General features: G+C 44.1%; 1 protein-coding gene across 8 annotated transcripts in view; it reads right to left on the reverse strand.

The window, feature by feature from the left end:
• FOXN3 (forkhead box N3) overlaps positions 1–24,137 on the reverse strand; it is a 413,410-nt gene that overhangs the window by 235,383 nt on the left and 153,890 nt on the right. Inside the window, exon 1 of one of the 8 annotated variants that reach the window (XM_077123297.1) lies at positions 10,065–10,660. The exons of 4 other annotated variants lie outside the window; for them this stretch is intronic. The gene's annotated coding sequence lies outside the window, so the exon portion shown is untranslated. Of the gene's footprint in view, positions 1–588; positions 701–7,399; positions 7,486–8,723; positions 9,073–10,064; positions 10,661–24,137 lie in introns of those variants that run through there. 3 more of the 8 variants (XM_077123292.1, XM_077123294.1, XM_077123295.1) reach the window with 3 other exon arrangements.

The raw sequence follows: 24,137 nt of genomic DNA on the forward strand, positions 1-24,137 counted from the left end.
TAAAGGCCACTCCGGAGGGTCCTCTCCTCCGGTTTGTGTTCAGCACCCAGGGCCGACTTTCTAGGTCTGGAGAGAAAACAAGTCTCATCTCCTTGGTATTTTGAGCTCTCTTAAACGCAGCTGGTAATTTACTACTACAGCATGGCCACCCCACCCCACTCCCACCGCCCCCGTGTCTAAACATCTCCAAAGAACGGGACATCCACTGGAAAGCCATACCAACCAGCTGCCTTTGGAGAGTCCGACAGGAGACTCTGGTGGTAGGATAAATAAAAATATGATGGCACACCATTCCGAGGTAGCCAGTGACCTGGGCACTCCTCCCCTCGCCCACTCTGAGCCAACCTGATCCGGTGGAAGACTTTCTGAGCTATTCCCAAATTGCAGGAAAACCAGTGGGAAGGCCCGGAGAGACCTCCCTTAGAAAAACCCCTCTGGCTTGCAATACTATTTAATTTAGCCAAAGAAGGAGTTAAAACTTCCGCTGGTGTTTTGAATTTTTTTTTTTTAACTTCAAGAAATAAGATTCTAATTAACTGGAGAGACACTCCCCTTAACAAAGCTTGGAGGTAAGCGGCAAGTCTTCACCTAGGGTATGGCTTTCGGAGTCCTCTCAAGCCTTAACTGCCTATGGTAAAACCTAGGGAGACTACTCAGAGGAGGAGGCCTGGGGCTGCCTGGGGGCTTGCCCACTCCTTTATTACAGAGTACTTCTAAGACATAACCAAGGTCAATCAGCATAAAGGGGCAGGTGGGAAGGGCGAACTGGATTATCATGAACTGGATTTACTAAAAGGTGTCACCCTGAAAAGGAAGTGGTGGACCAGCACTGCCTGATATGGAGAGTAGGTTACACATCTGTCTGCCTGTCTGAAATCAGGGATCCAGCCCTTGGCTGTAAGCCTTCCCCCGCCCCCCAGAGAACCTAAGGATCAGAACTGGCAACATCCAGGGCAGGAGGTCCTGTCTTCTGTGGCTTTGTCTAAGTGCAGGTCCCACCCCTCTATCAGTGTATCAGCATGCAGAGTCTCTATCAGTAGAGCCAAGACCCCAGGAATCTTTCTACAAACCCCTCGCTGGCCTGGAGAAAATGAAGTGGTCTGTTCTCCCTTTCCTTCCTAGCATAGCTCCCAGCCCTCTAGGGACCAAAGCTGGAAATCCCTTTAAATTGATTCAAGGTGGCACATTATTTTCTCCTTTTCACTCGAGGTTCAGAATGAGGGTTTGTGAGCCCAAGATGATTGCACCTGGACTATGTCATTCTTAAAACTCCCTGTGCAAATGTCTGAACCAGTCATCTTAGGTGAACTAAAACTTAAAAGTCAAAGCCAGCCTTGGGCCAACAGAAGCCATTAAGCAGACTCAGAGGAATTCACTGGGTGGGTCTGGTGAGGTAAGCTGCCTTTGGTTAGCTCACTTTTCTTTCCCACTGCATGTTTTTGTTCTCTTGCAATCTCAAATATATTTCTCAATTTCTCCCTTCCATTACAAGTATGGCAAGCAATGTGAAAAGGTGTCACCCTGAAAAGGAAGTGGTGGGCCAGCCCTGCCTGATATGGAGAGCGGGTTATATGTCTGTCTGCCTGTCTGAAATGAGGTATCCAGACCTCTGCTGCAAGCCAAAGGAGGCTTGGTGTGGCCTCTTTCACCTGGTAAATCCACAGAACCAGACTCTGGAACATGCTCCCTGGCAATTAGTTTAGTAACAACCCCATTCTCAATATCCCCTTGAACTTTCAAAAGTCCGCTTGTCTTAGATTTTAAGAATTCCCAAAGAAACAAGTTGAAGTGCTTGAACCAGTTTTGCAAACATGCTGGAGAGCAGAATCCAGCGTGTGCCCCAGAACTCACTTTGGTAAACATGTACTTCCTGACTAAGGGACTGGATGGACCATTGGTCAGTCCCATTTGGATCTGGGCAGGAGAACACAGGTCTGGGAGCCTGGGGGCCAGAATTCTAATCAGGTCAATCCCTAATTAATTGTGTGATTTCAATTCCTCGTCTGTGGAAAGAACTGCCCCCCCCCCCCGAAGTTTTGTGCTTTTTTCCCCCCAACATGTTTCTCTGTCTGCCTACCAATTACGTGGCACTGTGGTAGGTGCCAGAGATATGAGGTCTTTGTACCTATGAAATATACATATTAGAGGATAAGAGTGGAAACATTTTATCACAAAGCATCTTGAATGCTAGGGTGAGCCATTTATATGCACTAAATTAAATGACAAAGGGGACACAGGATATTTTTGAGCTAGAAGTTGCACTATCAGAGATATGCTTAAAAAGAGGAATGAGATGGTGGATCCAAGATGAATTTTGGGAGAGGAAAAGAAAAAAAGGTTTCTGAACAGGCAAAACCACTCAGAAAACACTGCAGCTATCCATACAAAAGGGAATTACAACTATGTTTTTCAAAACTGTGTTTAAAGAAAACATGAAAAAAATGCTAAAATATTAAAAATAGTGGTTCCCTCTGAGTGGTAGAGTTATGAGGTGATTTTTTAACCTGCTGCTTTCATATTTTTCTGTGCCTTCCAAATTTTCTATAATGTTCAACCACTGCATTTAGAATATTCTAATGATAAGGCGAGTTTCCATGAAAGCAGTGATTCTCAAACTCCAGCTTGCACCAGAATCACCCGGAGGGCTTATTAAAATACATTGCTGGTGCCCACCCCCAGAGTTTCTGATTTAGTAAGGGATGGAGGGGTAGAGAGAGAGGGGACCCTGAGAATTTGCATCTTTAACAATGTTGACAGTCAAGGGACTACTCTTGGAGAACCACTGAGTTAGAGAACAGTCAGTGAGACTGGAAAAAATGAATGCACAAGAGACTTCAGAGGAAGAATCAAGAGGATTCATCAGATGATTAAATATGAGAAGAAAGAGAGAGATTGTGGTCAAACTCCTTAATCCTGGTTTGACTAAGAGTTCATAGAAGGGTGTTCCCTTAGAGAAGATAGGAGAATGCTTTTGTAAGTGGTAAAACAACAACCAAAAAAACACCTCCTCGCTTCCTTCCCTTCCGTGAGAAAGTCGAGACAACCAACATCCTCTACCTCTTGGTGCCTTTCAGGGCTTGTTCAAGCGTCATTTGGACTATCTGGTCGCCCTCTCTTTGGGTTTTCCCTCTTGCACACTTTGTGTTTACGTGACATGTTCTGCAGGGTGGAGCCTGAGAAAGGCTTATAAGAATTTCTCCAGGAAGGAATAAAGCCAGGAGGCTTATTTGCGGAGGGAAGGAGACATGTGTGCTAAGGGAAAATACAGCCTAACCAGCGGAGTGAAAGTTCATAAGCTCTGCTGCCCTGGCCAACATGGGCTTGTCAAGTCGCCTCCTGGAGGCAAACTGGAAATACAGAACCTGTCAGCTCCTCTTCGGCATAAACACAAATGTGGGCTGATGATCTGGAATCCAGGTTTAGTCAATTCATTTAGTTAACAAGTATTTATTAAGCATCTGTCTACTCTGTTCCCAGTATTGTGTGGAGGAGACTGGGAAGGAACCCGGAAAAATAAAAGACATGGCAGCTGTCCTCAGGGCCAGGGAAGACTTAGCAAGCATTCACAAAGCACCTGCAAATAAAGACACACACACAGCCTAAAACCAAGGTGAGAAGGGGGTGTAACAGACACAGTAGGCTCATATTCTAACTTTGAGGTTGCTAGCTGCATAACCTTAGTCAAGGTACTTTTCCCTCTCTCTACATCTCAAAAAAAAGGGGGGTGGGGAGTGACAATAACATTGCCCACTTCATAGGGTTGTGATGAAGCTTACATGAATTCATACTTGTAAAGAACATCCAATAAGGCCCTGGCACCATTAAGGAAATAAATCAGAAGAAAAGTATTGACATATGTGCAAAATAATTTTAAATGTGTGTATAGTATAAGGGGACATAAAGTTAAAAGACCACCCCAAAATGAATAGTTGACATCCATATGATAAAGGGTTAATAGTTTTAATTTATAACTCATAAATAAATGAAAAGCAAAAAAACAATTGCTCTAAGGAGAAAAGGGGGAAAATCCACAAAAAGAGAAGGAAAAATGTTAATAACACCAAGAAATATGCTCAATCTCACTATAAATTATAGACAGGCAAATTAAAGCAATTAAGATACCACATTTCATCTATGAGGTTGGTACAGTCTGAGAAGAATGACCATCCCAATACCAGTGCCTGTGTCAGCAGAAATCTAAGTTGGTACACCTTTTCACGAGGGCAGCTAAACCTTAAATGAGCATGACGTTTGACCTTAAACTTCCGAGTTCTAAGAATTTACCCCACAATAATGCCACAATGACAGTTAACATCCCTACCAGACCACCTCCCCCCACGAGGCCACAAGCTCCACAGGACAGGACCTGTGTCTGTTTTATATCCCGATGTACACCTAGCACTTAATCCAGTGCCTGATACGCAAGGAGACGCTCCATAAATATGTGCTGAATAAAGAACTGAAATGTGCAATAAAGTAGTTAGGAGGGCATTTTGCTGGGGCATTGCTTAACATCGTGAAAATGAAGAAATTGCTGAAATAAGAGGCTCGCAGCATATTATATTATATTATATGGGCCACCATGGCCTCCTGTTCCCTCTGTTCCCTTCCATTTGCATTTTCCAGTAGTTTGAAGCGAAGCTCTCCCTTTTCTGAACCATTTTCCCATTCTCGTCTAGTAAATGTGTGAAACGATTTGCAAACATTTCATAAAGTAAGAGTTTGGGAAAAAATAAATAACGTTTGTGGAGGTTTTCATCAAATGCTTTAAAATCTTTTCAGTCAGGAGGGATACAATGATCCCTTTCTGAAAAGGCTGGTGCTCTGAACAAACGGGAGAATTGCTAGGTATAACAAATAATACATCCTGCCTTCCGAGGTCTTTTGTCTGGCTGAGGGAAGGCTTCCGTTTATAGGTTTTCAGTATCGAACTTTCTCTACAAATTCTTACATAAGCATAAATAAGAGGGAAAATACTCTCGATTTAAGGGTTTGTAAGAAAGGAGGACTGTTAGCTCTGTATTTCCAGACTGATGATCTATAACTATTTATGCTTGTTAGAGACTAAATGTGGATACATCTTCTTTTTTCCAAACCTGATAGAAAGCAGGTACCCAGCTGAGCCCCACCTCTCTCCCAGCCGGGCTTCCTGGCCAGAGCTGCTTTTGTTTCTCCTGCAGCCAAGAGTTTACCCTAGAAGAGACTGCTACTCTGGGTGCTTGAGTCCCGTTTAATTTATTGAGCAAACGCTTACACAGCACTTACTTGGTTGCTGACGTGGTCTAAAGCTTTACAAATATTCACTCATTTCACGCCTCCCATGAACCCCATGAAATGGGTACTGTTATCATCCCATCTTATAGTTGAGGAAACTGGGAGATGGCGAGGGTCTGACCATCTGCCCAAGGTCACACAACTGGTAGGTGATGGGGCTTGGATTTGAACCCACGCAGTCTGGCTTCAGAGGTGGGAGCCATGTTCCAAGAGGAACCAAGGGAAAATCCAAATAAATCCATGTGGCCTTTTAGAAAAACTCTCGTGGTCAAAGGTGAGGGATGGGATCTGTGGGGCCCAAAGGAGGAAAAAAATTATGATGAGGAAATTATAGAGGTGATAGGTAGGAAAAGAAGGCTTTTAAACGGAATGAAAAGGCACTACTTGCAAAAAGACAAAAAAACAAAAACAATGTCCAGCTCTTATGTCATCATCAGTATGGCACGGCGTATCATTGTAATACAAAACAACTAGATACCCAGAGCCAAACAGATTGCAAATGCCTTGAGAGACACGGAGGCTGTCTTACACTTCTCTTTTGCTCTCAGCATCTGGCACACAGGGAATTAAAAAATATCACTTGCTTAACAAAAAAAAAAGAGAGAAAGAAATATGTCCACTTTTTACGGTTCTCCCTCTCTCAAACTGGTATCTACAAACTACAGAAATTAGTTAAAAGAAATTAGCATCATCCAGCCTTTTCCCCTTCCAAAGTTTTTAAGAGCTTTTATTGTTTTCCTTTCTTTGGTGAGTACACCAAGTACCACAGTCTCATGGGTTTCTGTGCTAAGTCTGCCAAAGTCTTAACCATGCCAAGAAATAACTTCTCTCATTTTACTTTTTCAGAAGGATATGAAAGAAAACAATCAATTCTAAGATTATCTTTTTAAAACAAAGTAAAAGCTCCTAATTTGATGAGCTCTCAGGGAAACAGTCCGTGGATTAAAACATTAACAAACCAGTTTCCTGTCATACAAAGTGCTCATTTGGATATTAGCAATTTATACAACTTAACACAAGAGCCAAACTTGAAGTCTCCTCCTCTATTGTATTAGCTAAATTCACCAACACTTTTCTAATTTGAACAGCACCCTCCCATTCTTTCCAAAAATAGTATCTCTTGTGCCTTTAATATTACAACTCAGGTGCAAACAAAACGAGCCCATAAATTATAAAGCATGGCTGCATGTGAGTGCTTAATCTTATAAGGGGTAGGGACTGGAAAGGAATTGGATTGCTAATTCTCTCTCTGTGGGTGCATTCGACAGTACCTCTTTTCTCTTTACTTTACATGTGATTCTGACTGGTTTCAAAGATTTGGCCCCCAAACAACTAGGCGTCCTTTTTAAGTTGGCATTTATTCCAGAGAGAAATACTGAGCATCTTTCCTACATGCCTCACACAGGGCTAGGCCAGCTGTCGAACAATATGGAACCTGGAAGGGGGTGCTGCCCACGTTGGTTAACAACAGCCATTGGAGCCTGTTGCTCACAGCAAACATCAAAGAGACCTCAAAACAGGGTCCAAGCGCTTGGCTGAGTGACCCTGGGCAAACATCCATTCACGAGGAGTGCCAGCAGTGGTCCCCAGGGGCCAAGGTGGGACTGTCACCGTGACCCGGACTTCCTAATAGAGTCCAGTCCCAGGGAGCAAAGGTCGGAACTCTCCGGAGGCTGCCCACGCCAAGTTCATAGGTGGAACGGGGGAATGAATCTCATAATATCCGTTCCAAAGAAATCCCACCTGTTCCTGGCATGGCCAGGCCCATCTTCCCCACATACCTTGGGCAGGTCTCCAAGGGCACAGCTAGTAGGCAACTACCACAGTCCATTTTCGCTTAATGATTTGGACTGGGGAGAGAGAAAGAGAGAGGTGGGGAAACAAAATAATGGCAGTTTCCAAAGATCCTTGGACTCCCGGGTTGGCTGGGATCTTGAAAGAGCATCTTGTCTACCCCACTGGAGGGAAAAAAGGTAGTTTTCTTTGGCCCTGGAAATCCGATCTGGCAGATTTGCTCTAGCAAGTTTCTTTATCCACACGCACATGTCTATAGTATATTAATGTTCAGAATTATAACCTACTCTGAAACAACCTTCTCTCTACAAGTTCCAGTGACATCCCTTACCTGAAATGCCCACCACCATCTGAGAGCCAGACTCCGCCGCTTCACACCCCTCCCTCCCCAGCTTGCTGCTTTTGAATAACTTGAATCTCTCACCAAGCCACAAAGGGGATAAATACGCAGCAGTGGCTGAGATGTGCATGCCAGCCACGGCATTCTCTCTGGCAGAGATGACTAAAAGATTTTGTTTGTTTATTTGTTCTAATCCTCCCCCCAAAACTTTTCATTTAAGCTCCGGGTGCAAAAGGCTTCTGAAATGTGAGTTACTAGACCAGCACAGGGGAGAAAAGGAAGGTCCCATGAAATGCAAAAGCCAACGCAGACCTGCCGACAACAAGGCAAGCCAACTGCCAAACTGTCATTTTGCTCAGCGGCTGAACAGAAGGCTCATGTAATGACAACCACAAAACTCATTTAAAGTCTGAAAAGGTGACTAATGAGCTCATTCATGCTGGCTATAAATTATTCACTACAACACTGATCCCACTCAAGACAAACAGTAAAGTAAACTTTAAACACAGACATCACCGGCCTCCAAAGTGGAGCGAGTTATGTCTGTAACTTTTCACAATGAGAAGGATACTCCTCTCTCCCTCATGTATTGTCACATTCATTCTTCTGTTTACTTTTTTTTTACTGCCTTTAATCAAGTTTAAGCAGACACAGCTGTTACACATTTATTTCTCTGTTGCATTTTTTCCATTAGTTATTACAAGCAATCATGATGCTTTAAAAATAGCAGCAAATTATATTCTCTAGAAATTGAAGGCTGACCTCAAAATGAAGCCCAGGTCTTCAGAAAGAATATTCATATGCACATGTTGGGTGAGTGACAGCCCTGCCCAGAGGAAAAACAAAAGTGCAGAGCATTTTCCACTCCGAGAAAGGTTTTAAATTTGAGTTCACATTTCCTTCGGTTCTAGTGGAAATGGGTTGCTTCAAAACCGTACGATACAGAACCCACTTCCCACAGTCATGTTCTAGTTAAGATTTTCATTAAAACTCACAATCCATAACTGAATAAAAGAAGAAATGTCTCCTTTAAGCTTTTCGACACAGATAAGCATGGCAGCAGGTTCGTTGAAAACCGACCACGTTGCAGCAACTACTTTCAGTTTCCTGTTCAATATTATATAAAGAAGTTTAGCTCCTCTGTTTTTATAAGCTGTAGCTGTTTGCTACTATGGTCGTTACTAAAAGCATTATGATTGTGTGGATAAGTGGTCCCTGTTTTATCATAATATCTATTTCCAAAACACAGTAAGGGCTAAGAGCTTCAAATCTGTTTAACACTTTTTTTTTAAATAGCCCCCAAATAAGTACTTACATTAGCTCTTGATCAGATCGCTGAACATTATGTATTCTTAAACTGCTCTGAATACTTTGAAAAGGAGCCACAGAAAAGCCGCAGAAAACACTCATATTGAAATACCACCAGATGGAGGTTCTGACTAACCAAAAGTGAAAGCAGAAAAGTTTGAAGCTGAATTGTGCCCTACACACACCTCGAGACTACAGGGAAAAAGTAATGGTCTTGGGCCAGGGCTCTTGCATAATGGATGAGCAATAAGGTATAGAAGGCAAACTGAGACCCAGGCTTTCGCTTCAACCTGAGACTGGGCCAAGGTCTGTCCCCATTTAAGGACTATCTTTCACATTGTTTTCACAGTTTCTTGCACATGAACTAAAGGCTGGTCCAGCCATTTCTGTGGTCTGAAATGCAAAGCAATTTTTTTTTAAGTGGAGTAAGAGGAGTCCTGCAATATTTAGAGCAAATTATAATGCCACCTACCAATAGCAAACTGCCTGGTGTTTGTGTGTTTAGCATGACTTTATCCAGATTGCTGTACCTAGGAAGAAGCCCCTCTTCTGCTCCTTTGTGTGAGAAAGTTTACATTTGTTGTTTAAGTGGAACAGCATATGATTTCAAAACCCAATTCCAACCAAAGACAGGGGAAAATCTAAAATGGCATCCCATTCAAGTCTCCGCTGCTCTGCAACTCTCCTTACTGGATTTCTGTGCACCTCTCTGTGGAAGGGTATGGGCAAGATATAGCTTTGAAACACAGCCACCTGTCCGGTCCCTCCCTAGTTACGAGTCTTGACAGCCATAGCTCACCTCTCCCTCCAGTGGTGGGAAACCCGCATGCCCAGAGACCGCGCTACCACCACCCTACTCCTCATTTTGCTAAGGAAGACCAAAGGCGATGTCAGTTTTGCCTGAGGACGTCCAAGATTCGGGGATAGGGATGGTCAAAACGGTGACCACCAAGTATTGCGGTCCAAAAATTATATAACATAAACAGCAAAAACCTGCGATGAGCGAAAGCTTCCTACATGCTCGGCACCCTGCCAAGAGCATCACCTGCGCATCCCTGCACCCACCTTATGGGGCAGGTGCTGTTACTTTCGGTTTCCAGACAAGGACCCCAGGCTTAAAGAAGTTGAGTCATTTTCCAGTCTTAGGGGCGAGATGAAAAGTTAAGACTCTCTATAGTTTCCTAGGGCTGCCATAATTAACAAACCTAATGGCTTAAAGCAGCAGAAATTTATTCTCTTACAGCCTCCTAATCCTGGAGGCTAGCAGTCCAGAATGAAGGTGCCAGCAGGGCCGAGGGCTCAGAGAGGATGGGTCCCTCCCCGCCTCTCCCAAGCCTCTGGCGTTTACCTGCAACCTTGGAGGTCCTTGGCTCATGGCAGCATAACTCCAATTCTCAGCCTCCATCCTTGCATGCCCACCTTTGCTCTGTGTGTCTATGTCCCAGTATCCCTCTTCTTATACAGATACTCGTCATAGTGGATTTAGGGCCCACCTTAATCCAATATGACCTCATCTCAACTGAGACCTGATTTCCATATAAACTCAGTCACTGGTCAGGGTGGACATGAATTTGGCAGGGTGATGTCATGTTAAACCCAGTATAGACCCCTCATCTCCTCTGACTGCAAAACCTACTGTCTTAACCATTCCACTCTTCCACCCATTTATAATTTCCAGAATCACAGAAGGCAACTTGCTGCTTTGAAGTTTACCTCTTGGACTTCTTCACAACTTTTTTTTAACTTTGGTTTGGCTTAATTTGGGCCTAGCATTTTTCAAAAGGACTAGATACCCTTTCTACCCTTACAACCTTAGCCCCCCATGCTCACAAAGAAAGAGGCGCCATTCATTAAATGGACAAACATATATACAAAACACCAATAGGCCCAGGGCAATCCCCAACATGCCTGGTCATACACCACCACTGTGCTCCTATCCGAATCTTAAAACACAAAAGACTTTGAACAAAGCTCACGACTACTGACAACTCCAGAGGTTACGCCTGAGAGTTCAAGTATACCCCTTCTTCCATCCAGACCCTCAAGAGGGAACAAACTGCTGTGAAATGAGATAAAGGCACAGACAAACCTTCACCAACTCTGAAAATCAGCTAGAAAAATTAGCCATCCCCAGTGAGGATGCACTGATGGTACCACTAATCAGATGAACTTTCTTTTCCACAGACACTGGTCAGGAGGGTAAAAATCCCCTACCACGGGAGCCCGCTACCCCCTGGGTCCTCCGAAGCCTTCACCCAGGCCCTGGGGACTGTAGGCAGATACACTCCCTTAGCTCCCGGCATCTCCCATGCACATGTCAACTTCACATTCATGACACTTCCGAAGAGATTTGGTACCAAAGCCAAGGGCTTCAGCTCCCTTGTGAACCACCCCAAGATGCTTCCTTGAAAGTCTTCCTGGTGCCACTGCTGGAAACTTGTCTTGAGACTAGCCAAAGGCTCCGTAAAAAGTGGATGAAGTAGAAAGCTGAGGTCTGTGGCTTCATTCTCAAGCAACCCTCAGCTTTCCACAGGGAGCTGATGGCACTGCCATTTAGAGGAAAGCTCTGGCTTCGGCCAACACCAGCTCTCTCTGAATCCAAGCTAAACCTCTCAACTTCCTTGGGACACCAGCATTACAGCAAAGCCTCCACTGGTTAAGTTAGAAAAATAAACCCTGCCCAGACCTTCCCAGATGTCCTCTGAATGAACAACTAAGTTGGATTTGCTGTGCAGAAGCCAGAGCAGGTTTTATAAGCCATTTTCTAGGGCTCCTCCCTCAAATCCTCCATCACTTGTTTTCCTTGATCAAAATCAACAACTCATGGGTAGGAACAAAGGTTCCTAAGGCTGACTGCCTGCCATAACATTTCATCTAAGCAGAGCTATTTATTTATTAATTACATTCTGAGCTTTATAGGACTGGCCAGAAAAGGTTTGTTTATAAAATAAAATCTAAAAGCATATAATGTAAGAAGAAAATAAAATCAAAAAGGTTCGTTTCAGGAAGGGCTTTATTTATAACCTTATATAAGCCCTTCATATTATAAATGGGGCAACTGAGGCATACAGAAGTGAAGTGATTTAGGGCCATGTGCTGGAATGCACATTTATGGCTTCCTCACCAGTGCCTATTTTTCCTTTCTCCCTACCCAACAGTATCCCATGTCTCCTACCCTGGGGTTTGCATGGAACTGACTACAATGCATTGACGGATTGGTTGAAGAAGGACAGTCAAGTTAGAACTCCGTGCATGGGCCAATCTGTGTCCTCTGTTGTTGAAGACAGTCTAAGTTGGTGTTTCTGTCACCTGCAACCCAAAGCATGCTAACCAACACCTGTGGACCATTAGTGTCAAATCCAGTTTCTTGACCCCCTGTCCACGGCTTTACTGTTTATGCCACAGTAACATCTTCAACATTACCACATTCTGAGAGAAACACTATTTGGGCAAGTTTAGTGGCTGGGCTTGACAGAATAAAAAGGTTTGGGAGAAAAGTACCAAATTATATATACATTATCATTTATCAAAGAGCGCATTAGAAGTACTGGTTAATGGGTAGATGTGGCCATCATAATAAAGAACTACTGATGTGTGGAGAATTCATGGAGATAAACCATGGAGAATTCATGGTTGATCTTGGAGGGTGTGCTGGTTTAAAAGGATGTATGCCCCCTAGAAAAGCCATGTTTTAATCAAAATTCCATTTTATAAAGGTAGAATAATCCCTATTCAATACAGTATGTTTGAAACTGTAATCAGATCATCTCCCTGGATGATGTGATTTAGTCAAGAGTGGTTGTTAAACTGGATTAGGTAACGACATGTCTCCACCCATTTGGGTGGATCTTGATAAGTTTCTGGAGTCCTATAAAAAAGGCAACATTTTGGAGAATGAAGGAGATTCAGAGAGAGCAGAGAATGCTGCAGCACCACAAGGCAGAGAGTCCATGAGCCAGTGACCTTTGGAGATGAAGAAGGAAAATGCTTCCCAGGGAGCCTCATGAAACCAGAAGCCAGGAGAGAAAGCTAGCAGATGATGCCGTGTTCGCCATGTGCCCTTCCAGCTGAGAGAGAAACCGCGACTGTGTTCACCATGTGCCCTTCCACTTGAGAAAGAAACCCTGAACTTCATCGGCCTTCTTGAACCAAGGTATCGTCCCCTGGACGCCTTAGATTGGACATTTCTATCGACTTGCTTTAATTGGGACATTTTCTCGGCCTTAGAACTGTAAACTAGCAACTTATTGAATTCCCCTTTTTAAAAGCCTTTCCGTTTCTGGTATACTGCATTCCAGCAGCTAGCAAACTAGAACAGAGGGGCTGAACAGACAGTTCTAATGCAGAACCTGAGGCAAAAACATGACTCCTACTTAGGTCCTGGGGCTTGACCTGAGGCTGGGCTCATTCCCACCTGCCAGGGGTGAAGGAGAGGAGGGGCCCACGGGGAGATGATGTTTCATCTCTATATGCCCAAGTGCCCAGCCCAAGACTGGGCTGCTGACAGGGACAAGACAGTGACCATAATGCTAAGCGTACTGCGAGCTTACTACATGGCAGACTCTGTGCCCAGTGTTTTTTCTACTTGGTGGCAATGGCTGCTTCAAATGAGCACCTGAGGTAGAGTGATCAAAGTCAGCATTTAACAAATGATATCGAATGACTGACTGCTGTATAAATTTAACTAATTTGAAGGTAACTTTAGTGTGGATGAGAAAAAAAACTTTAATAATTCCAAAATGATAAAATTCGAAAGATGACGCATCAACAATATAATAACATAGAATCTAATGAACATTTATTCAGAACTGGAAAGAGAAATAACTGTGAAGTATAAGGAGAGGCCCCAGCAAGGTGCTGAACGAACATCTTCAGCATTCAGGACTCATCACTGCATGAAGAAAACTTAAAATGCCCTGAAACCTTACAGTTAATACATGAAAGAAACTTGAGAGCAGCTTTCCTAAATTTGACATCAGTCCTAAATATTTTACATGGCATTACCAATAACGTGGGAATGAGCAAATTATCTTGCTATTTTCTCTGGAGAAAATGGCATTCCAAAACCATTGTCAAATGTGAAGAAAGGATCAAAGAATGCTCAGCCAAAAATTGTAGGGGGAAAAAAAAATGTAGGCATATGTCAAACAGCTGATTAATAATTATTTTTCTAGATTTTTGTGACGTTTTGGGTTGTCAACTTTTTCTGTTTTCTTCTCTCATTTATAATGAATGCTCACTTTTATACCAGGCTTTGTATTTGTAATTTTACATTCTTTTCTTAAAGAGCCCCCAAATTGTAGAGGCTACTATGTGTCACATCTACTATGTGTGAACATATAGCTTCTTAGGGAACCTCTCCCTAAATCTGCCATCAGCTTTTCGAGGTAGGTACGATTATCCCCATTTTACAGGTGAGGGATTGGGTTAAAATGAGTTGCTGTAGGGTACCCAGCAATGCAGTGGCAGTGCTGGGATTAAACCTGCCATCTGATTCCACAGGCTCCCAACCACGGTGCAATCCAGTTACAACCAGTCCTGCTGCTCAGCCTGCCCACCCCCACCAAGGCAAGCACAGAAAGAGCCACCCCTTCTCCCATCTAAGTGTGCCTTCCCGGCCTCTGCCCTCCAGTCGGGTTCACTGGGCTTGCGCATGATGGGAGTCAAACCTGTGAAGCAGACAGACCTTGATTTCAGTTTGCTACAGAGCTGGGGATTCAACCCTTGTCACTGGCAACCAGTAGGACCATGCACTGAGCCAGCTTTGGGCCACAGCTTCTTGGTCAGTGACCATCCCTCTCCTTTGGTGTTGGTTAGGAGTCAGGTGATGCCTACGAGGTACCCGTCATGGCATGGTGCGTCCACATGTCCCAGCCACGGTGAAGGCCAAGGCCGTCCTCTTTAAGGACAAGCACGCAGAGAAAGGCCCAGAGTACCGGTCCTGCTGGGCCAAAGGAAGCTGTGGATTGAGTACGAGAGAGCACAGCTGGGGCTGGAGCCTCCCTTCCCTCCAAGCCTTCCCCTTGCCAAGGCCTCACCCCAGCAGCCTGGCCGCCAGGGCCACGGAAACAGGCTGGTGCTCTCCCCACTCAGACGCCGCTGCCCGTCTCCAACATGCTTGGTCTATCTTTCCCAGTTCTGGGCCTCTACTCAGAATTACAACAATGGCATCTGTGTGAACTCGCCTTGGAGCAGGGTCTCTCCTCTGAGGCCCTCCTACCCAAATGACATCCTGAGCCTTCCGTGATCTGTCCCCCCTGCACAGAAGGCCTGGACCTGTTGATTTTTTGTACCACTCCTTTTTATGCTAAATGATGAACTCACCAGGCAGTATGTGATTTACCAACTCGGGGCAGCAATTAGCTGTGCTAAGAGGAGCCTAGGGAACCAGTGGAAGGCAATGCCTTACTCTCTGCTTTCACAATAGCTTCACTGGTAATTATTGGCACTCAAGCAACCTCTGGGTCTCGGGTCTTTTCTGGGCACCCCACTAGGGATTCCCATGCAGGGTTAGAGGAGCAGGTTCTGGAGTAGGATATAAACATGCAAAGTCCCAGGGCAAGGCCTCAGGGCTCCCAACCCTGAAGGGCCAAGCTATAACTGGGTGGACTGTGTTAATATCTCAAAAGCAATAAAATGTCCTCCTGAAATGCAGGAGGGGGTGCAAGTGGGCCGGGGTGGGTGGGGGCCCTTAGTCTTTCCCAAAGGTGAGATGGAGGCCTGTGGGACCCAGGTCAGAGACCCCAGAGCTAACCCCAACCTTGTCGGCGGGGGTCTCTGCCACTAAAGGACCTAGTTGCACCAGGGGCTGTGGCAAGTTGACTTTCCCAACGGCACATAACACTCAAGTCATTGACATTCCTATCCTGATTCCCGACTCCCCAACCCCTCGGACAAGGCAGTGATACTTCTCACTGTCAATTGGTACAACGGGCTCTTTGGTTTGCCATCCCGGCCTGTGAGCTTAGCTCACAGGCCCACCCCTGAAGAACAGGTCAGCTCTAGGGCTGAGGTCAGTTCGTGGAGGTGACTGTTGGAGCTAATGACCCACAGGACCCTTATCTCCAAGCAAACTTAACAGGCATATTCCTTGTGGAGGGAGGAATCGAATGAGGGATGAATCTGTCTGCCCTGGGAAGCAATGGATCCATTAGAAAGAATACAATTGCCAAAAATCTCAAATTCCCGCCCCATTTGAACCTCCCTAGGGAACCTGTGCCTCCCTATCACAGGAATCATGATGGATAAGCCCAACACATTGGCAGTTAGCTTTTAAAATATTTTTTTCAAACCAAACTGTTCCTCTCAGGGGAAGGGTACCAGTCATCTCTAGTAACACTTTCTAAGATGCCAATTCTGCCTCCATGCAGATGGAACACCACTCCCAGCTCCCTGCCTCCAATAAAATTTTTGGGTGATGGTGCAATCAGAGAGCTCAGTCTAATGCAATTGTTTAAACTAGGATTTTTCTTGGGGTCCACATTCAGATGTGAGAAATGGGAAAGCCTGCAGGACGGGAAGTGTAGACTTTGTGCATAATGGAAGATTCTGGCTAGGAGGGAAAGGCTGCAACTCTGGCCTTGACTGTGGAGTACAGGCCTGCACTGGTGAGTTGAGGGGGCTGCACCTGCCCTGAATTCTCAGCAGCGTCTCCCCATCCACTTCCTCTTGTGACCGAGGGCCCACATCCCTGCACCAACTGGCTGAATTAAGGTGCACGGTCTAGTGCTTAAAGACCAACTTTGCAACGCTATCCTAACCAGTGATTTACCAACTCTTCCCAGCAGGTCTTCCAGCAGGGATATGATTTACACATTAGCCTACATCCAACTGCCCAGTTTTCAAACTGAAAATTTCTTATATTTAACTCGATTGTCTAATCTAAAACCAGGAACAGAGACAAGGGAACCCTCAAAAGTAAGAGTCAGCAAACTACAACCTGTGAGTCAGCTCGGTCCTGCTGTCTGTTTTTATAAAGCTTTATTGGAACACAGCCATGCTCATCCATTTATATAACCTATAACTGCTCAACTCCAACCGCAGAGCCAAGTAATTGCGACAGAAACCATATGTCTTGCAAAACCTAGAAGGTCTACGACATGGCCCTTGACAAAAGGTTTGCCGGCCCCTGCTCCAAAGGACAGACAATGACAAAAGTCACTAGAACATTTACAAAGGATCTTGATGGCCTATGGCTCATGGTTTAAAAGGAACCCTTGCCTAACAAGTTGCCCATTTTCAGCTAGCTGTAAAGGATGTACTGTTTTCATTTGGTGTTTACTGAGGCCCTACAATGTGCAGTGCACTGAGCTAGTCACATCCCTGCGTGGCACAGGACTCCAAGTGAACATGGTATGTGAAGCAAAATCATTCCAGGCTGGGATGTTCTGTCAAAAAAAAAAAGAAAGGAAAAACATAAATAGTGCCTGTAAAGCTGGGTAGGACTTCAGAAAAAGTAAAGGGAGGGCAGAACATTTCATATAGCATGCAGGGAACAGTAAAACAAAGGCTCAAAGTGAGAAGGGTCAAAGCCATATTCAGAGAGCACGAATAGACCAATTTATTTGCACAAAAGGCTCACTCATGGAAAGAACCAGGAAGAGGTTTGGGAAGGTAAAACTTGGAGCCAGATGATGAAGAAATCTGATTTACCAGCCAACAGGTTTGGATTTTATCTAGACAGTGGGGAGCCATGGAATGTTCTAGGGGAGGTAGGAGATGACACCATGAAAGCCATATTTTACAAAGATTAACCTAGCCATAATATATAAGATGAATCAGAAAAGCTGAAATACAGAGGAAGTAAAATGAAGATACAGGAAACAGAATCTACCATATTGGAACATTATTTAGACAGATGGGCAAAAGAAACATTTTTCTCCTAAATTTAACTGAAGGATCCCTGTCTATGTGTATCTGGTATCTCCTATGTGTCTAACTAAATTGTAGTACCTGTTAAATAAGCAAAGCTGGAGACCAGCAAGGAGAATGTTTTAGGAAGAAATGTTAAACAAAAAAGGTCAGGTGTTGGTGTAAGTTGTCGCTCTTTGGGGAGATACAGGGGATACAGGGATATAAAGTTTAATAGTTGGCTTTTGAGCTCAAATCACAAGCAAGAGAAATATGCTTCACGCTCATTATAATAAACATAGATGTAGTTATATATTCTCTCTCTTCTGTGTGTGTATGTGTGTGTCTCAAACTCAATTTTATCATGTACAACGCCCCAGAAAAGGTAGCTAGAGTAGCTTTCTTTACATCAGGTTTCATCAGAAATAAGATTGTGCCCATCCAAAGTCCCTGCATTCCTTAGGTTCTGCCGCTTGATGAATTGCTGCACCCCTGGAACATTCCCCTGGTTTCAGACATCTGTTTTTATGGCTACAGTAGAGCTTTGCTCTTGGAGTGGGAAGCAGTACAGGGCAGAGGTTTAAAATGTTGCTTCAGAGCAGGCAGGTGGGTTTGAATCCCAGCCCCCTCTCCCAAGCAACTCTGAGCAGGCTCACCGAATTCTGGACTCCAGATCCCCATCTGTGAAATGAGGACCATGAGGATCTAGCCTAGGGGACACTGGGAGCTTTAAAGGGGAAAACTGCCCAGCAACTGGGGAGGGCTCAGTCAGTAAGGTTGCTGCCAGTTTTCTTGGAGCACCATAAGATTTGGCCAAATTAATCCAAGTAAATGGAGACTCTGTTTTATTTCACAGGTAAGAGGGACCTCCCTAAATTAACTGTCACGTCCACTACAGAAACTCTTTCATGTCTATCTGTACATGGTTTGAGCACATCACCACTTTCCTGGAGAACAAGACCCTGCAGACCACAGGTGCCCAGGGATTGAGCAGCTTGGCTGCTGTCCCATCTCCTGGGAAAAGCCACTGGGCAGACAGACCCTGCAGCATTTCAAAATTCCCAGTGTCCTCTGAAGACTCAAGAGCTTCAGATCTCAGAGCCCTGAGCTGGAAGGCTGTGGCTAAAGCCTTTCCATTCACTGGTCACAGGAGATCCGGCACCTCCAAGGTCTAGTTCAGGGTTTCACCGCAAGTTAAAGGACGGGTTGAGTCTAGAACCCAGGTCTGATGATGTCTTTTTCTCTTTCTTTCCTAAAAACCACGTTTATGCTCTTAAGATACAAACATCATGATAGTCGTTGTGGAAAACACGGAAACTACGGAGAAGTAAAAAGGAAATGGAAGCAGGTATATGGTCCCATTACCCGAAGTCCTTCTACACCTCTGTTCACAATTAAGACATCTGCCAGGATTTTTCTGTTCAAGTGGCAAAGATGGGATCACCCTGTCAATACACTCTGCACCCTCTTCCCACTTTGCAATGTATTAACTCTTTCTACAGCAAAATTTTGAGTTTCCAGTGGGCTGAGACCATGTCAGCCTCGGCTATTACTGTGTACTTAACACCTACTGTGTTCCTGGCATGTAGTAGGCCCTCAATAAATAGTCAGAGAGTGACTGAATGCTTGCACAGTATCAGATGCTGTAACTGATGATAATCGATGACTTTGTCACCTTCCTTTTGTCGAATATTTAAGTGATTTCCAGTTTCCTCTTCTTTCCTGAACAGTCATGATCAATGTCATGAAACAGCCTTATTCATACATCTTTCCTTAGTGTGAATTCCAAAAAGCAGAGTTGCTGAGTCAAAGAATATTCATATCGTAAGTCCTTGAGTTCATTGCTATGCAAAGAGGGAATCCTAATTTGTATCCCCCACTCATGATATATGAGAGTGAAAAGCCTGGAATTTTCTCCATATAAATGAGCATGTGAAGTGAGGAAGAAATCGTAAAATCCTTCAGTAGGCATTTCAATGTAGAATTAAGGGCTGGATTTGAAGTTCATTCCAGTACTTAGAAACCCCACATAGTACAAAGTGTCTTTCTGAGCTTTTACCAGCATCTCTCCAATATCCTCTCTGCTGAAAAATATCATGTGGCACCTAATGTTGCCACCAGGAGAACTATATTCTCCTTACCATCCAAATATATACTACGCAAGGAAAAAGAACCCATGTTCCGGGAAGCCAGCAGGTTCCCTGGAAAGCAGCACAGAAAATTCAGTTCAGTGACCCACAGCAAATCTGTGTCCCTCTGGCACCAAGTCCAGTTTGCTCAAACTATCTATATATATCTGCAGTTAAAAGCACTGGTTTCTAACTTAACCCCACAAAGGATAGGTCAAGCCTACTTAAAATTAGGCCTAAGAGTCATCCCCAAGAGAGCCTCTTTTATTGCTCAGATGTGGCTTCTCTCTCCAGCCAACACAACACGCAAACTCACCACCCCTCCCCCTGTCTACATGGGACATGACTCCCAGGGGTGTGGACCTTCCTGGCAACATGGGACAGAAATCCTAGAATAAGCTGAGATTCAGCATCAAGGGGTTGAGAAAAACCCTAGAATGAGCTGAGACTCAGCATCAAGGGATTGAGAAAACCTTCTTGACCAAAAGGGGGAAGAGTGAAATGAGACAAAGTGTCAATGGCTGAGAGATTCCAGAGTCGAGAGGTTATTCTTACGCATTAAGTAGATATCACCTTGTTATCCAAGATGCAATGGAGAAGCTGGAGGGAACTGCCTGAAAATGTAGAGCTGTGTTCCAGTAGCCATGATTCTTAATGATGACTGAATAATGATATAGCTTTCACAATGTGACTGTGTGATTGTGAAAACCTTGTGTCTGATGCTCCTTTTAGCTACCTTGTCAACAGACGAGTAGAACATATGGAATAAAAATAAATAATAGGGGGAACAAATTTTAAAATAAATTTAGTTTGAAATGCTAGTGATCAATGAAAGGGAGGGGTAAGGGGTATGGTATGTATAAATTTTTTTTTCTATTTTCACTTTATTTCTTTTTCTGAATAGAAGCAAATGTTCCAAGAAATGATCATGATGATGAATATGAAACTATGCGATGATATTGTGAATTACTGATTATATATAGAGAATGGAATGATCAAAATAGGAATGTTTGCATTTGTTACGTTTTTTTTGTATTTAAAAAAATAAAATAAAATAAAAAAGCACTGGTTTCTAGATGTCTTTTTTTTAAACACACACACATGAAAACACTATTACTCTCAAAAACATACTTTAAACATTTCTTTTTTAGAAAACTTTCGTTCTTCATATAAAATCAGAGAAATAAATTGCAAGTACATGTACCTATCGGAATGGTCCAATTGATTTTTTTCCCGTGTAGACCAAGAAGCCATTTGTTAAAATGAAAACTGACCTGTGTAGCTCCTGACTCAGGACAGCCAAGCGTGCCCCCTTTTCCATGGCCCATATCCACGCGAAGCCAGCAGAGGCATCTCTGCAGTGAAGAGGCTCCAACATCTGTGTGCTCTCTCTCTCCTTACTCCCCACGATGCTACGTACAAAACCATTCATGGCTTCGAGACACATATGCAAGGAGCGTGATCCTTTCTCTGTCCTCCTCCCCCTCCCCAGTTCTCTTCCCTTTGCTCCTTCCACAATGCTGAGCTGACTGCCCCTGGGAAATCACTGGCTTCTCTCCAAGGCGCATTTTATACAGAAAAAGGAGGGGAAAATATTTGTATTCGCTACATAAGCAACTTAGGTTCAGATCACAGCTCTGTCCCAGGATTCCTGATTCAGTGTTAACTTTTGTGTCTTTGTTTCTGCATCTCCAAGATGGGATGATTTCTGCTTCTCTCTTGTGTTTCTCATGAGAACTTTACAAAGAACGAAAGCAGAAAAACTCTATGTGTTCCAAGAAGCAAAGCAGCTCTCTGAATTCAATGTATGACTTTGTATGGCTTCTGTTTTCTTGAATTACCAATCAAACACAGCTCTTCTATCCAAATCTTCTCCATGCCTTTGGCAATGCTTTCAGGATATCTCCTAACCTTACCAAACAAACATCTGTGATTTTAAAAAATCCACATGGTTCTTTGCAATCAACTAGCTACTTTACCTTACATCCTTTCCCTATAATCACACACTCACACAACATGGAAGTCCATATTTTCAACTCAAAAGAAACCACAGGACTCCAGCACTCAATAGATAAAAATCTCAAAGCCTGTGTTCACATTTACCCATGAAAGAAATTTAATAGTTCAATATGTCACAAAACCAGTCAATCAGAGGACTAAGAAATAAACACAGAAGTCCTAAAGTCCATGTTTCCAGGTTTCCTGTGATATGAACAAGACTGAATTTATTTGAAAAGAAAATGCCAAGGTGACATTTGGAATTACCATGTTTGTGGGGGGCAGGAGGCCAACTTAGAGGACATTTTGCATTCTCTTTTAGAGCAGTGGGTAGCATTGCCAAATCCACAATCCCAAATGTGTATAATTCAGCCAACACACCATGGGGGTCTGACAGCTTTGCCCTTGGACTTCTGCCTCTCTCAGCAACTAAAAGGGAATTTGCCACAGAGCAGCCTCTTGGGGAGGTGGGCTCATGAGGAGAGCCAGGAAGCTCGACTTCTGAGGAAACCCAGTGGGCTTAAAGGTCAGATAACAGAGCAAGACTTGAATGAAGGGGAATAACTCTGGGGTCAGGGATGGGAATGAGAAGTCCAACAAGTCCAACAGCAGAAGATAAACACAAGGGCCACACTGGCCACGTCCTGTGATTCCTAAGCCACTGGCAGTACCACACTGGTAGTGGGACAGCTAGTCGTGTGGGGGCAGAGTCAGAGGCCCCACCCACTTCTTTTCCACCCTTTGGGGCCATCACGCTGGACCCAGGTCAGGCAGAGGGGTCATCCTGAAGTTCCTTAACACTCTTCTTTCCTCCATTACACAGCCTGGGGGCTAGCAGGAAAGGGACCACTGTGCCAAACCTGAGTTCCCTTTCAGATCCAGCTCTAGCCCACTTTACATGGTCTTCCCATTCTCCAACCTCCACAGAAATGTTTCTAAACAGGACTGAATGAAACATGTTCTGCAGGGCATGTCACTTTATCCTAATATCACTGGCTCAGGGAGAGGCAGGACAGGCCAACGGCAGAACAAGTAAATATCCCTTCCGTACCTGCCCAGAGGTATGCAGATCTGTCAAAGTCTCCCATGGCCTATTGCTATATCTACACCTTTTCCTTGGTGCCTTAGCTTTCACAGCTCCCAATGGCAGGATTCCCTTCTCTCGTCCTCCACCCTCTTTCCTATGCTGAGTCTTCCACAATCCTCTGCAGCCCAAATGTGTGGTAAGGATCCATTCTTGCCCACAGAGAGGTCTGGACCTTGCCCTCAGCTCCTGGGAGGTAATCTTTGTTTGCCTGAAGGCTTTGGGATAGCCAGAGAGGAACAATGAGATTTAGGACAGGGGCTGGCCATGCTCCAAAGGCCAGCTTTCTCAGAGACTGAGATCAACCCTGCAGGCAACCAATGAATCAATCATGCCTACATAACAGAGATCCAGTAAAAACTCTGATCGCTAAGGTCCAAGTGAGCTTCCTTGGTTGGCAATATCCCATGTATACAGTCACACACAGAAGCTGCTAGAGTAACATGTCTGGACTTCATAGGGAAAGGACAACAGAAGTTCTGTGTTTGGTATTTTCCTGAACTCCGCCTTAAAAGCTTCTTACCTTGACTGATTTTAATCTACATTCTTTCCCCGTAATAAATCGTAACTGTGAGTATAACAGCTTTCAGTGAGTTCTGTGAGTCTTTCAGGCAAATTATTTAACCCGTGAGTCTTTCAATCAAATTATTTTGGGAACCCCCTAAAATTGCAGTTGGTTTCAGAAGTAAGGGTAGTTATGGGGACTGTGACCTCTAAACCTGTAGTTTGGCTAACTCCGGTAGTTGGCCCCAACTCCACACACCAACCCAGCCCACTGTAAGTCTGCCTTAGAGCTCTGTATTTTTGGATGTGCTCTGGAACCACTCTGGACTTCAGTTTCTTCTTCTGCCAGTGAAGGACAGGAATAACTGGCTCCAAAGTGCCTTCTAGCACAGAAAATTACTATTATCTATTTTATCTCCTTAGAACTTTGGTCCCTATGCCTTCAAAAGCAATAATTTTCAAGGCTAAGCTATTAAACTAATCTGAAACATGGAGCATGCCAGAGAAGTCCGCCATGGCTGGCCCTTCCTTCCATGTATCTGTGTGACATTGCACGGCCTGATCATACATCCTCCCACTAAGGCTTAAAGAATGAAGGTGTCAATTTCTCCATCAGCAATTGGTAGGGGAAGACTTGACGAATCTAAAGGTCTCTTTCAGAGTGAAGAGTCCAAGATTCTACAGGTAGAAATATCAGTAGTTTGACATAATGCAGATGTGAGCTTGAGAACAAGCCAAGATGAATGGACTCCACCATATCCCTGAGCTCATTCAGGGAATACTGTTGTAGCTTGACGGTGACAGTCTCATGAATTAAATCTTCATCACCTAGTGCTTGCCTGTCTTAACACTTCAG

This window comes from Tamandua tetradactyla, chromosome 12 (assembly GCF_023851605.1).
Source record: "Tamandua tetradactyla isolate mTamTet1 chromosome 12, mTamTet1.pri, whole genome shotgun sequence".
Lineage (NCBI taxonomy): Eukaryota > Metazoa > Chordata > Mammalia > Pilosa > Myrmecophagidae > Tamandua > Tamandua tetradactyla.